The sequence below is a fragment of the Triticum urartu genome, chromosome 4A (assembly GCF_056163025.1).
Source record: "Triticum urartu cultivar PI428250 chromosome 4A, HENAU_Tu73, whole genome shotgun sequence".
NCBI classification, from domain to species: domain Eukaryota; kingdom Viridiplantae; phylum Streptophyta; class Magnoliopsida; order Poales; family Poaceae; genus Triticum; species Triticum urartu.
In genome coordinates this window covers 562137879-562153728 of record NC_141876.1, presented here as the reverse complement: position 1 = coordinate 562153728, position 15850 = coordinate 562137879, and the positions used below count along the sequence as shown (strand labels likewise).

At 38.5% G+C, this 15850-nt stretch overlaps 1 long non-coding RNA gene across 1 annotated transcript; it reads right to left on the bottom strand.

The window, feature by feature from the left end:
• Nucleotides 1-10584: 10584 nt before the first annotated feature.
• Nucleotides 10585-13468, bottom strand: LOC147976629 (uncharacterized). Its single transcript, XR_015602158.1, has 3 exons — nt 13094-13468; nt 12790-13013; nt 10585-10922 (listed from the first exon to the last, which is right to left on the bottom strand). It is a non-coding gene; the product is annotated as an uncharacterized LOC147976629 (long non-coding RNA).
• Nucleotides 13469-15850: the final 2382 nt, after the last annotated feature.

The following is a 15850-nucleotide window of genomic DNA, read 5'->3' as shown; positions in this document are numbered from 1 at the left end:
AATAGGGCAGCAAGGCAAGTATTGTATTATTGCCATCGAGGATAACAAGATGGGGTTTACATCATATTGCTTGAGTTAATTCCTCTACATCATGTCATCTTACTTAATGCATTACTCTGTTCTTCATGAACTTAATACTCTAGATGCAGGCAGGAGTCGGTCGATGTGTGGAGTAATAGTAGTAGATGCAGAATCATTTCGGTCTATTTGACACGGACGTGATACCTATATTTCATAATCATTGCCTAGATATCTTCATAACTTTGCGCTTTTCTATCAGTTGCTCGGCAATAATTTGTTCACCCACCGTATTATTTGTTATCATGAGATAAACCTCTAGTGAAACCTATGGCCCCCGGGTCTATTTTCCATCATGTAAGTTTCTGATCTACTATTTTGCAATATTTTACTTTCCGATCTATAAACCAAAAATACCATAAATATTTACTTTACCATTTGTTTACTTTCATCTATCTCTATCCAATTCACTTTTGCAAGTAACTGTGAAGGGATTGACAACCCCTTTACCACGTTGGGTATAAGTTGTTTGATTGTTTCTGCAGCTGTTGGTGATTTGTGCGTTGTCTCCTACTGGATTGATATCTTGGTTCTCAAACTGAGGGAAATACTTATCTCTAGTTTGCTACATCACCCTTTCCTCTTCAAGAGAAAAACCAACGCAAGCTCAAGAAGTAGCAGGAAGAATTCTCGCGCCGTTGCCGAGGAGATCTAAGCCAAGTCAAGACATACCAAGTACCCCCATCATAAACTCTCATCTTTTGCATTACATTATTCACCATTTTCCTCTCGTTTTCCTCTCCCCCACTTCTAAAACTAATTTCGAAAAGATTTGCCTTTTCTTTCGCCCTTCTTCCATTCGTCTTTTCATTTGCCCTTATGTCTTACTATGTTCGTTTGCTTGTTTGGTTGGAATAATTTTGTATTTATTGAAAATCAGAAACCAAAGAGTTTATGGATCCTCATCCACTTGCTAATCTTTTTTAGAGGTCCAATTATGATGAACCTATTGCTAGTGAGTTGAGTGCACTAGATTATCTTTATGAAGTGTTGCTTGAAATCCATGAATCTAGAAATTGTGATGAAGTACTTTATGAAGTGATTCGCGATAGATCTTTGAATAAAAAGCATGATTGCAATGGTTTTACTATCAATTCTCTTTATTTCAATTGTGCTAATAATAAGAAAAACCCTAAGCTTGGGGATGCTAGTTTTGCTATGTCCACTACTTGTTGCAATGATCATAATTGGGGTGATTTTTCTTATGATCATGAAAATTTATTTAAGCCTCATGTTGAATATGTTTGCAATAATATTGAAGGCGGGTTTGGAAGAGTGTCAACTCTAGGTAATAATGATCCCACTACTTTCGAGCATGATCAATCTCATGAATTTTTTGATAAAAGTGGGCTTGGAGAAGTAATGACTTTATTTTATGTTGATCCCACTATTTTGTAAGAGTGTCAACTTTGCATACATGAGGATCATAAATAGAAAAAAATATGTGATAGTTATATTGTTGAATTTGATTATGATCCTACATGTAATTATTATGAGAGAGGAAAATATGGTTGTAGAAATTCTCATGTTACTAAATTACCTCTCGTTATGTTGAGTTTCCTTTTGTTTCTTTCTTCTCCTTTGCATATGCTAGGATTTGCTTGCCTTGATAATTTGTTTGCTTATAAAATGCATATGCATAGGAAGTATGTTAGACTTAGATGTGTTTGTCACATGTTTTATGATGCTCTCTTTGTGTTTCAATTGCTATCTTCCATGTGAGCATCATTAAAATTATCAACGCCTAGCTAAAAGGCTTTATAGAAAAGCGCTTGTTGGGAGACAGCCCAATATTTTTCCTTGCTGTTTTGCAATAAATAATTAATCTAGCCTCTCGTTAGATGTGGTTTTGATTTGATCTTGCTGAAAAACAGAAACTTTTGCGCCCAGTCCCAGAATTTTTAAAATCACAGAAGCGTGATAAAATTCTGAAGTTTTTACACAAGCTTCATATACAAATTACCCCTGTTGTCCTAATTTTTCAGAATTTTTGTAGTTACAGAAGTAGTCGAACTATCCAGATTACTACAAACTGTTTTGCTTTTTGACAGATTCTGTTTTCTATGTGTTGTTTGCTTACTTTGATGAATCTATGGGTAGTATCGAGGGGTATGAACCATGGAAAGTTGGAATACAGTAGATATTGCACCAATATAAATAAAGAATGAGTTCACAACAGTACCAAAAGTGGTGATTTATTTTCTTATACAAACAAAGCTTATGATATTTTATGTTGAGTTTTGTGTTGTGAAGTTTTCAAGTTTTGGGTAAGGATTTGATGGGCTGCGGAATAAGGAGTGGCAAGAGCCTAAGCTTGGGGATGCCCAAGGCACCCCGAGGTAATATTCAAGGATAACCAAGAGCCTAAGCTTGGGGATGCCCCAGAAGGCATCCCCTATTTCGTCTTCGTCTATCGGTAACTTTACTTGAGGCTATATTTTTATTCACCACATGATATGTGTTTTATTTGGAGAATCTTGTATGATATGAGCCTTTGCTTTTTAGTTTGCCACAATCATCCTTGTTGTACACACCTTTTGAGAGGGACACCCATGAATCGTAATTTATTAGAATACTCTATGTGCTTCACTTATATCTTTTGAGCTAGGCAATTTTGCTCTAGTGCTTCACTTATATCTTTTTAGAGCACGGCGGAGGTTTTATTTTATAGAAATTGTTGAACTCTCATGCTTCACTTATATTATTTTGAGAGTCTCTAAATAGCATGGTAATTTTCTTTGGTTATAAATTTAGTCCTAATATGATAGGCATCCAAGAGGGATATAATAAAAACTTTCATATAAAGTGCATTGAATACGATGAGAAGTTTGATTCCTTATAATTGTTTTGAGATACAAAGATGGTGATATTAGAGTCATGCTATTAAGTAATTGTGAATTGTAGAAATACTTGTGTAAAGTTTGTGATTCCGGTAGCATGCACGTATGGTGAACCGTTATGTGATGAAGTCGGAGAATGATTTATTTATTAATTGTATTCCTTATGAGTGGCGGTCGGGGACGAGCGATGGTCTTTTCCTACCAATCTATCGCCCTAGGACCATGCGCGTAGTACTTCCTTTCGATGACTAATAGATTTTTGCAATAAGTATATGAGTTCTTTATGACTAGTGTTGAGTCCATGGATTATACGCACTCTCACCCTTCCACCATTGCTAGCCTCTCTAGTACCGCGCAACTTTCGCCGGTACCATAAACCCACCATATAACTTCCTCAAAACAGCCACCATACCTACCTATTATGGCATTTCCATAGCCATTCCGAGACATATTGCCATGCAACTTTCCACTGTTCCGTTTATTATGACACACTTCATCATTGTCATATTGCTTTGCATGATCATGTAGTTGACATCGTATTTGTGGCAAACACACCATTCATAATTCTTTCATACATGTCACTCTTGATTCATTGCACATCTCGATACACCAGCGGAGGCATTCATGTAGAGTCATATTTTGTTCTATGTATCGTGTTATAATTCTTGAGTTATAAGTAAATAAATGTGTGATGATCTTCATTATTAGAGCATTGTCCCATGTGAGGAAAGGATGATGGAGACTATGATTCCCCCACAAGTTGGGATAAGACTCCGGACGAAAAATAAAAAAAGGCCAAAAAATGAGAGAATGCCCAAATAAAAAAATGAGAGAAAAAGAGACAAGGGACAATGTTGCTATCCTTTTACCACACTTGTGCTTCAAAGTAGCACCATGATCTTCATGATAGAGAGTTTCCTATGTTGTCACTTTCATATACTAGTGGGAATTTTTCATTATAGAACTTGGCTTGTATATTTCAATGATGGGATTCCTCAAATTGCCCTAGGTCTTTGTGAGCAAGCGAGTTGGATGCACACCCACTTAGTTTATTTTTGAGCTTTCATAAACTTTTAGCTCTAATGCATCCGTTGCGTGGCAATCCCAACTCACTCACGTTGATATCTATTGATGGGCATCTCCATAACCCGTTGATATGCCTAGTTGATGTAAGACTATCTCCTTTTTTTTGTCTTCTCCACGACCACCATATTCTATTCCACATATAGTGTTATGTCCATGGCTCACGCTCATGTATTGCGTGAAAGTTGAAAAAGTTTGAGAACATCAAAAGTATGAAACAATTGCTTGGCTTGTCATCGGGGTTGTGCATGATTTGAATATTTTGTGTGATGAAGATGGAGCATTGCCCATATGATTTTGTAGGGATAAGCTTTCTTTGGCCATGTTATTTTGAGAAGACATAATTGCCTTGTTAGTATGCTTGAAGTATTATTGTTTTTATGTCAATATTAAACATTTGTTTTGAATCTTATGGATCTGAACATTCATGCCACAATAAAGAAGAATCACATGAATAAATAGGTTAGGTAGCATTCCACATCAAAAAATATGTTTTTATCATTTACCTACTCGAGGACGAGCAGGAATTAAGCTTGGGGATGCTTGATACGTCTCCAACGTATCTATAATTTTTTATTGTTCCATGCTATTATATTAACTGTTTTGGATGTTTTATATGCATTAATATGTTATTTTATATTATTATTGGGACTAAATAATTAACCTAGAGCCTAGTGCCAGTTTTTGTTTTTTCCTCGTTTTTGAGTTTCACACAAAAGGAATGTCAAACGGAGTCCAAACGGAATAAAACCTTCGCGATGATTTTTCTTGAACCAGAAGACACCCAGGAGACTTGAAGATGAAGTCGGAGGAGCCACGAGGTAGCCACAAGGATGGAGGGCGCCCCCCCTATCTTGTGCCCCCCCCCCCACCCGTGACCCTCCTGATCTAATTCTTTCGCCTATATATTCACATGTATTCCCAAACCACCAGAGGCATCCACGAAAACACTTTTCAATCACGCAACCTTCTCTACTCGTGATATCCCATCTAGGGACCTTTTCCGGCACCCTGCCGGAGGGGGATTCAATCACGGAGGGCTACTACATCAACTCTATTGCCCTTCTGATGAAGCATGAGTAGTTTACCACAGACCTACGGGTCCATAGCTAGTAGCTACATGGATTCTTCTCTCTTTTATTCTCAGTACCATTTTCTCCTCGATGTTCTTGGAGATCTATCCGATGTAATACTATTTTTGCGGTGTGTTTGCCGAGATTTGATGAATTGTGGATTTATGATCAGCTTATCTATGAATATTATTTGAATCTTCTCTGAATTCTTTTATGCATGATTTGGTATCTTTGTAATTCCCTTCGAACTATCGGTTTGGTTTGGCCAACTAGATTGGTTTTTCCTGCAATGGGAGAAGTGCTTAGCTTTGGGTTCAATCTTGCGGTGTCCTTTTCCAATGATAGTAGGGGCATCAAGGCACATATTGTATTGTTGCCATCGAGGATAAAAAGATGGGGTTTTCATCATATTGCTTGAGTTAATTCCTCTACATGATGTCATCTTACTTAATGTGTTACTCTGTTCTTCATGAACTTAATACTCTAGATGCAGGCAGGAGTCGGTCGATGTGTGGAGTAATAGTAGTAGATGCAGAATCGTTTTGGTCTACTTGACACGCATGTGATGCCTATATTTCATAATCATTTCCTAGATATCGTCATAACTTTGCGCTTTTCTGTCAATTACTCGACAGTAATTTGTTCACCCACCGTATTATTTGCAATCATGAGAGAAGCCTCTAGTGAAACCTATTGCCCTCGGGTGTATTTTCCATCACATAAGTTTTCGATCTACTATTTTGCCATCTTTTACTTTCCGATATATAAACCAAAAATATTTACTTTACCGTTTGTTCACTTTCATCTATCACTACCAGATCTCACTTTTGCAACTGACCGTGAAGGGATTGACAACCCCTTTATCGCGTTGGGTGCAAGTTGTTTGATTGTTTGTGCAGGTATTGGTGATTTGTGCATTGTCTCCTACTGGATTGATACCTTGCTTCTCAAACTAAGGGAAATACTTATCTCTACTTTGCTGCATCTCCATTTCCTCTTCAAGGTAAAAACCAACGCAAGCTCAAGAAGTAGCACTAGGTACGAAGAACACAGATTCGCGAAGAATAAGTTGGAGATCGGAGGATAAACATACCGTAGGTCAATCACACGGAAGGATTCTAATTGAAAACGAACGAGTAGAGAGATCGGGCAAATTTTTGCTAGGGTTTGGAGAGGTTTGGAGGAAGGAGAACAATGGAGAGGGATGGGGGCAAAGTACCTCCTTCCTTGGGCTTATTAAAGCCGCCAGGGTTCCAAACGACCGCTCATACGGGTGCAAGTGGCTGCATGAAACATTGTCCTTCTTCCTGATCACTTACCTTTGCTTGCGTGTAGTTGAAACGAGCGTCGACGTCCATTTCGAACGCTGTTGTTTGTTCTATTCCTTTTGTGCTTCTTGTCGATGATGTCAAAGGGCCGCTCGAACAGGCATGTGTGCTCGTTTGGAATGCTGCCGAATGCTCTGGACTTAGAAATGGTTTCTGCAGAGAATCAAAATGACCGCTCAAACGGGCATTTGCGCCCCTTTGAAACGTTGTCCTTCACTATGTTTCCTCTGTTGTCTTGTGCTAAAACTTCTTGTAGGTCAAACAACCGCCCATACAACCATCGCGGTTGCAAGAAGGGCAGTCTTCTGGTCTGTTTCTTCTGAAACTTGGATTTTTATTCGTTTTCATGCGGTGTTAGTTCCATAGAAATACATAGACATATATCCACACATTCAAACATCAACTATCATATAAATCATCTTACACAATACTAAGCCTTCATTAGAACAACTCTTCCAAACTAACTTCTTCACATGGAACTTAAACCACTCTTTTATTTAAAAAAAACAGAAACTAACTTGTCTACGTTATTTACATGGGCTGCCTCCCACTAAGCACTTGTTTTCGTTCAGGTAGCTCGCTCGTACTGGTGATCAATGTGATCCTAGAACACAGAGACCATAGCTTCTAGCGTTCAAAATGATGCCTCCTCATGTGTAGGTCTTCAATTTCTTTTTCCTGGGGAAATGCCTTCTAAAAGGATCTTTAGCTGGTAAATCAAAATGAACATTTCCCTCAAACACATTTATCACAGCTTTGATAGTCCTTGGAAAATGTCTATCAACGTTTATAGGAGCAATTGGATCTTCATGCATATGTACTATGACTAAATCAATCACGACGGGGCAATTACTAATTTGAACTATAATTTCATGCTTAATTAATGCCTACTATCTGACTAAAAGTAGAATTAGCCATATTCAATATGATTTTAGTATCGGTATAAGGACCAGGAATGAGACTATCATAAACAGATTTGGGGATAATGGAAACACTTGCCCCTAGATCGCATAAAGCACTGAACTTATTAAGTCCTATCTCAATCTCTATAGTTGGTTCAAAAGCATCCTCTTTCTTAGCTGGTAACTTACCGAATAACTTTTTTCTTTCATCGTCAAGTTCACGTACCTTGGTTGCAACGTGTTCAAAAAATACATTATATGCCCCATCGTTAGTTACCTCCGTTAGTGGATACTTCATGGATATCATCTTGACAAAATCTGCAATGGTATAATTGTGCTCTGGCACATGACTTGTGTCAAGTACCTCAGCTTTCTCTTCATTGCTTCTTACCATTTTGGCGAAAATCAAGGTTTGGCTTTCTGCTATCTTTGCCACTTGTGCCTCCATATTCTTGGATCTAGCTTCAAGTATCTTCACATCATTTGTTTTTCGAACAACTTTATCGGTCAATTAACTGAGTAAGATATCATGATTCTTCAAGATATTCTTGAAGTTTTCATTCTACTCAGTTCGGCTAGCAATAAAAGTTTTATGAATTTGTTCAAGAGTATTTCTATTGCTACTATTAGCTCCACCAAAATTATTTGATGCTCCTCCATTATTACGATAAGGAAGTTTAGGAGCATAACTATTGTTTTTCCAATTGGGATTACAGCTATTACGAGAAATAAAATTCACATCACTAGTATCTTCATTAGTGATGGCATTGACATTTACCTCCTTTTTACCTTTCATCAAAGATATAAGTTCTTCTAGCTTGGTAGTCAACTCTGAGCTATCTTCTTGTATAGCATTCACCTTCTTGGTGGATGTTCTTTCAAGATGCCATTGGGCATGGTTCTCTTGCATATCATCTAGTGTCTTCTTGACATCTTCTATGGGTTTTCCCATGGTTGTTCCTCCTACAGTTGTATCAAGCATAGTTTTTGACATATGATTCAAACCATTATAAAACATATGAAGAATTAACCACTCCTCCATTCCATGATTGGGGCAATTTCTTATTGCTTCTTTCATTCTATCCCACGCAAGCGCTAGTGGCTCACATTCCTCCTGCTTGAAACCTGTAATATGAGAACGTAATTGCATAATTTTTGCAGGTGAGCAAAACTTAGATAAAAAAAATTGTTGCAACGGGCATCCTAAGAAGTAATGCTACCTTTAGGCAAAGCTAAAAGCCATTCTTTAGCCTTTCCTCTCAAAGCGAAAGGAAATAGGTGTATTTTTAGAGCATCTGGATCATAATCCTTTGTAGCGACCCGACCCAAAATGGATCGAAGTCTCTGTGCTTAATGTTGGTGTTCAGTTTGAACGAACAGAGGAGGAGGAAGACAACAGCGCGCTTAGGCTTGGGCTGAAATAGATATGGGCCTTAGTGGGAAAGATTGGCCCAAAGGAAAAAGGCAAGGAAAATAAAAACAAAAACAAGATGTGATGTGCTGTGTTGTTGCCTCACTCCTCTGCGAGATTTAGAGAGAGAGAAATGGACTGGGTGAAAGTTAGAGTTCAGGAATTAGGATTGAATTATAATTACACATATAAGTACGTGCATAAAAAGTTTACTGAAAGCAGATAATAAAAATGTTTACATTAGTGTCAATATTATTTAGAGTCCACAAAAATTAGTTTTCAGAATTTAATAAAATAAATTATGTGCATAAACTACTAATGTTTTATGGACATAATTGATTTACTAAAAAAATCAATTTAGAGTTTTTCAATTTAACAAAAGGATAATTGTACCATATTAAATATTTCCAAATATATTTTTGGAGAAGTCACATTATCTCCTCTCATTAAATTTTATTTGGATACCTTGGAAATATTTAAATGGCATTAAGACTCCAAAAAAGACCCAATTTCTAATGGAACTCCAATTTTCAAATAACTCCTTTACAAAATATTCATCCACCATTTATTTTTGAGAAAGTCATTTTATTCTTGCTCCATAAATCTGAAGGTGGTTCAGAATATTTCATAGGAGTCAAAAAACAAAGAAATCCAATTTTTTTTAACAAGTCTCAAAAAGTTTTTTTTTTGACAATCACAACAACTCAATCATCACTTATTATTAACATTCCAAAATTTGAAATTTTTTTGGATGTTACAAACTACCACCCTTAAAAGAAATCTCGTCCTCGAGATTTGCAAAGGCTAGCAAGAAATAGGTTAGGGTTTGGGTTCCTTGGGTTATTTCCCCAAGGTTTTGGCATAACATGTGCAGGCTAGCGACTGGTCATTTTGCTTCCTGTCTTCAGGGAATGTCTGCTGTTAATATAATTCCTTGTATTCTAGTTCTTCAGCATGCCTTTGTCTGAGGCTTTTTGCACAATTCTGGAGTCTCTGCTGATTTGTCATATGACCCAATTATCCTTCCAGGGTGTTCGGGTGCTACCACCCTAAAGAACAATCTTGTGGGGATTTCCGCAATTTCTTCATTCCTTGATGGTTCTTCATCGAGCTTCTGTGGTTAAGAACTGGGCTTTTCCTCAATGAAAAGTCTTTCTCAAAATCCATAGATACCAAAACTACTACCAAGACTCTCATGGTGGTCAATAGCTTCAGATGGAACTCCTTGAATATCTTCATGTTTCTTCCTCACCGTCCAATCTACGTTAGGCACGATTGCCTGTCTATAAGAGTAATACGTCTTACCATTCTATGGTTTTAGGCTTGTCACAACGACACTCTACTGGGGTTTCAAGTCTCTTCGATTTACCCATCCAACATACAAAAGTATATAATAAGAGTCTCCGGTATGGGGGCAATCCATCCCGTACTCAAATCATTACCTCATATGCAGATAAGTAAATCGCGTATTCTAACACTCGGTCATCCTCATAAGAATTGCAGAATTTCTCTTATCGATGAACTGAGTTCGGATATATCCATTACTTCTGCAAGCTGAACAAAACATCTATCGCTCTTCACAACTCTCAGGTTTTTCATATCCTCCTAAGAAACGTCTATGATCAAATCACAGCTTCTTACGAAATTTCTTCTTCCAGAGATTACTTGATGCTTATTAATTCATGGGCATGTGGATGGGTGCACTTCAACACATGTATAGCTTTAACTCATCCTGGGGTTACAATTGTTCCATATTCCCAACATTATACCTCCTTTATATCCAATAGTACTTCATCCCTTCATATTCTTGGGGTATCCCATATATCGAGATTAAACTTACTTATTTTGTCCAAAGTCCACTCCGTGGAATATCATTATCCTTTCCAGGGGTCAAGTTCTACAATCAACATGTGCTCTGATACCATCTTGTAGCAACCCGACCCAAAATGGATCGAAGTCTCTGTGCTTAAGTGTCATCCCTGGATCGGTATGCTGACACACACAGTACTCGAGGAATTATAACAGAGTTCAATCACACTTTATCACATAGAGGTTCTCAAAAGAATATTTATTACAATAATATGGCCAAAGGCCATCTAAATAAAAATAAATGCGGAAGCTTCAAAGGTAAATGAGTCCATCCAACTCCACGGCAAACTGAGTGCAGAACAACGACCTATCGCACCTTTAATCTTCGTTGAAAAAGTCTGCAACATGACACGTTGCAGCCGTGTAGGTCAGCACATGGAATATGCTGGTAATTTCACACTATAGAATAATAATAAATGAGAAGACTATCTCTATATGCAAATTTAGCTGGTGGAGGATCTAAGTTTAATTTTGCATAAAGCTAATTTTATCCTACAACAAAGGAATAAACTTTTTTACTACTAAATTAAAATGCCATTATTGAGAAGGTTCCTTCAACTCAATCCCAAAATCCCCAACTTATTAGTAACCCAATAATTTCATTAAAAAGAGTGATGAGATCAACCAATAATTCACTTCTAGATACTCAAATTGTCCATAACCAGGGACACGGCTAATCATGATTAGTTTGTACACTCTGCAGAGGTTTGCGCACTTTTCCCCACAAGACTCGGCCGCCTCCATGATCGGAATATCAAGACATAGCCTTTCAAAAGCGTTTCCCCTTAACCCTGGGTAGACCGGTACACCTACTTTCCCCTACATCAGCTAGTCTACCACGGAAAGAGGTCACACAACTTACTCAACTATGCCAGAGCCCATAATGGCTTGTGGCTGCACACGGAAGTTTCTAGGCATGAAATATCTTATGATCCCTTTGAGCCTGGGTGGCGGACCTAGGGTAATCACATGGGTACTCCGGGATTCCCCTTGGGCAAGCACTGGTTTCTCCAGGTGCCCCAAACAATCCACCCAGATGTGTATTAAAGTTGCCACCTTATGTTGTCCCAAAATTATTATCTCTCGCAACTTGCATGAATCACACATACCAATCCCCGTCTATGAGCATGGCTAAGCAATATATGATATAACGAATATTCCTGGGGTGATCAAAAGTCATAGGTTCCTACCACATGAACTACAAAGCATAACCACATGTTCCCAATCCTACTCATGCAATCTTTGAGGGTGAAACTAATGCATAGTAAAAACTGGGTATTGAAAATTATGATCAAAGTGTGAACTTGCCTGATTCTTGAAATTAATTCTCTATTCGTTATCGTCACTCCTAGACCTTATGATATATCTAACGATGGAACAAAAATCACTTCAACACACAACAATTCCAAACGAAGATCCAAATAGAAGATGCAAATTAGCAATACAACTACATTCTTAGGATAATTTTCATGACATGGCTATGGTTTGAGATAGAATCTAGTTTGGTCTTGAAGGAGACTTGTCGTAGTCATATCTTAGGTTGGATCAAATTGGTACACAATGGACATCATGGTTTGATAGAATCAAGTTCGGATGCTAAAAGAATTATGACGTAAGTCATACTTTAGGGCTATGTTCCAGGTTGAATGTTTAGAAATTTCTCATGATGATCTACACATAGAAATCAAGTAATTGGGTTGGTTCATAGGAAGGGCATGGGCTCATGTCAAATAAACTAATGATGGGATTGAATTATGATAAAAGAAAGGCAATTTGGAGTGTTTGAGGCCAAAATAGTAGCTACACATGGATGAAAAATTATGGGAGGTGTTCCAACAGAAGGGTATTGTTCTAGGGACCAACTTTGGTAATTGGAACATTTCCATATGATTTCTAGATTAAAAGATATAATACTTAATTTCCCTTTTAAAACAAAACTGAATTTGGATGTGCTCAAAAGCGAATTTTTATATTTTTAAAATAAACTAGATGTTCCAACGAATCAGGGGATATAAAATTTGTTGAATTCGGACATACGGTCTAAGAGATATGATTTCCCCAAGTTTGGTATTTTTCTGGTAATCAATACGGGAAAAGGATTGGGATGCCACGAGTCGCGACCCAATAAGCCAATACTGCTCCTTTTTTTTTAACAGAACACATGTATCGATCAATTGATCGAGAGATGGAAGAAACAATGCTCACCGGGGAAATCGCCAGGGACGTGAGTGCGCGGCAGCGGCTTGGACCTTGATCGATTCATCAGTGTAGGGCCTCCGTCGACGGACGTGTAATCGATGGGTAAGATTCGTGCAAGGCAGAAGTGATGGGCGCAGGCGACGGCGTCGGATTCATCCTCAAGAGGACGTGCGAACCCGCTGAAGTTTTGCCGGAGCTTGGACCTCACGATGCTCGTGCTCCAGGGCGTCCTGGTGAGAATTGTCCACATCAAATATGTGTGTACAGATGATATAGAGAGAAAAAATTGACAGGGCTGCGGATTCTCTACCGACGGGATGCGCTTCAACGAACAGGCAGCGGTACTCAAACTACGGTAAGAAATCCGTGATGATGGGGAGGGAGATGGAGAGGGATTTTTCGGGAGGAGTATGAGTACTAGAAGGAGATCCTCGGGGTGCTCTTTATAGGTGCGAGGGAAGTCCATACCAGGAGATCCACAGCGAGCTTAGTGCGGCCATTAATGGCTGTTTGCGGCTGTACGTTTCAAGGATCCGTTCGACTAATGGAGGCAACAATGTTGGGTTTTAATTACCTGAATGGGTTCTCCTTGCATTCCTCTTTAATGTTCGTGTTGATGGAAAGTCCAAAGGGTGAAGGAATCAAATGCTAGGGGAAGAGGAAGAGGTACAGGGCGCCATGGTGAAGTTTCTGTTTCCCTGTTGGTGTTCAGTTTGAACGAACAGAGGAAGACAACAGTGCGCTTTGGCTTGGGCTGAAATAGATATGGGCCTTAGTGGGAAAGATTGGCCCAAAGGAAAAAGGCAAGGAAAATAAAAACAAAAACAAGATGTGCTATGTTGTGTTGTTGCCTCGCTCCTGTGCGAGATTTAGAGAGAGAGAAATGGACTGGGTGAAAGTTAGAGTTTAGGAATTAGGATCGAATTATAATTACACATATAAGTACGTGCATAGAAAGTTTACTTAAAACAGATAATAAAAATGTTTACAGTAGTGTCAATATTATTTAGAGTCCACGAAAATTAGTTTTCAGAATTTAATAAAATAAATTATGTGCATAAACTACTATTAATGTTTTATGGACATAATTGGTTTACTAAAAAAATCAATTTAGAGTTTTCCAATTTAACAAAAGGATAATTGTACCATATTAAATATTTCCAAATATATTTTTGGAGAAGTCACATTATCTCCTCTCATTAGATTTTATTTGGATACCTTGGAAATATTTAAATGGCATTAAACTCCAAAAAAGACCCAATTTCTAATGGAACTCCAATTTTCAAATGACTCCTTTACAAAATATTCATCCACCATTTATTTTTGAGAAAGTCAATTTATTCTTGCTCCATAAATCTGAAGGTGGTTCAGAATATTTCACAGGAGTCAGATAACAAAGAAATCCAATTTGATTTTTTTAACATGTCTCAAAAAGTTTTTTTTTGACAATCACAACAACTCACTCAATCATCACTTATTATTAACATTCCAAAATTTGAAATTTTTTGGGATGTTACATCCTTTATGCGTGTCATGTTGCACAATTCGGTAAAATTATGTAAATGCATACATGCATCTTCAGAAGCACAACCTCCATATTGGTCATATTGAAGCATGGAAACTAAGTTTAGTTTGATCTCACATTCTGCAGCTGCAACATCAGGTTGTGCTATAGGTGCACACATTAAATTTTTGCTAAGAGTAGCAAAACTCGCAAGATTACGAGTCATAGTAACTTCTTGGAAAAAAATTAACTGACAAGACTTGCAAGAAAATAAAACTAAAACTAAAACTAAAAAAGTGAAGACAAAAACTAAAAAATAACTTTAACAAAAATTCTAGATACAAAGACTAGGAATACTGAACTCCTCCCCGGCAACGGTGCCAGAAAAAGGGCTTGATATCTCCTTTTTGTTGACCCGGTATTGGAACTAAAAAGATTATCCCATACCTATTTCCCCAAAGGTGACCCTGGGTTATTGAACCCACGAGAGGACGATTCCCTTGGAGCGATGGTCTCTAGCAAGCTTTTGCTAAAGTGTCAAATCCAGCTTTTGATTGGATCAACAAGCAAATAGTGATTCAAACACTTATAATACAAAGAAGGTACAGGGATGAGTTTGTGGTTGGGAAGCCACCCATCAAGAGGTGCTTGCTTCGTTTGGGATGGGGGATGTGTACAAATAACATCCTGAGTGGCATGAGTCCTGCATCAAGAATCAATTGTCCTACCGAAGGCCCTATTCATCTCGCGGAGTTGCCCCGATAATTAAGATAATAATACTAGACAAAAGCTTTGGGCGTTCAATGACTACACCTCATGTATCCCCTTGGATATGATCCATGTTACCCTACCAAACCTTAATGTCACCGGTGTTTGGTATAACACTTCATGGTGCCCGATCTCCATGATCTTGGGTACCTGCAGGGATGAAGATCGCGGAGAAGAGAAGAGAAACTTCATGATGCAATTTTACTTTGCACATACAAGATGTTGTGTCAAAGGATTCCATTGACCCCTTCACCAAATACCAGGTGTCGGTGTCAAAACTGGTGGATCTCGGGTAGGGGGTCCCGAACTGTGCGTCTAGGCCGGATGGTAACAGGAGGCAAGGGACACGGAGTTTTACCCAGGTTCGGGCCCTCTCGATGGAGGTAAAACCCTACGTCCTGCTTGATTAATATTGATGATATGGGTAGTACAAGAGTAGATCTACCACAAGATCGGAGAGGCTAAACCCTAGAAGCTAGCCTATGGTATGATTGTTGTTGTGTATGTTGTCCTACGGACTAAAACCCTCCGGTTTATATAGACACCGGAGAGGGTTAGGGTTACACAAAGTCGGTTACAATGGTAGGAGATCTGCATATCCGTATCGCCAAGCTTGCCTTCCACGCCAAGGAAAGTCCCTTCCGGACACGGGACGAAGTCTTCAATCTTGTATCTTCATAGTCTAGGAGTCCGGCTGAAGGTATAGTCCGGCCATCCGGACACCCCCTAATCCAGGACTCCCTCAGTAGCCCCTGAACAGGGCTTCAATGACGACGAGTCCGGCACGCAGATTGT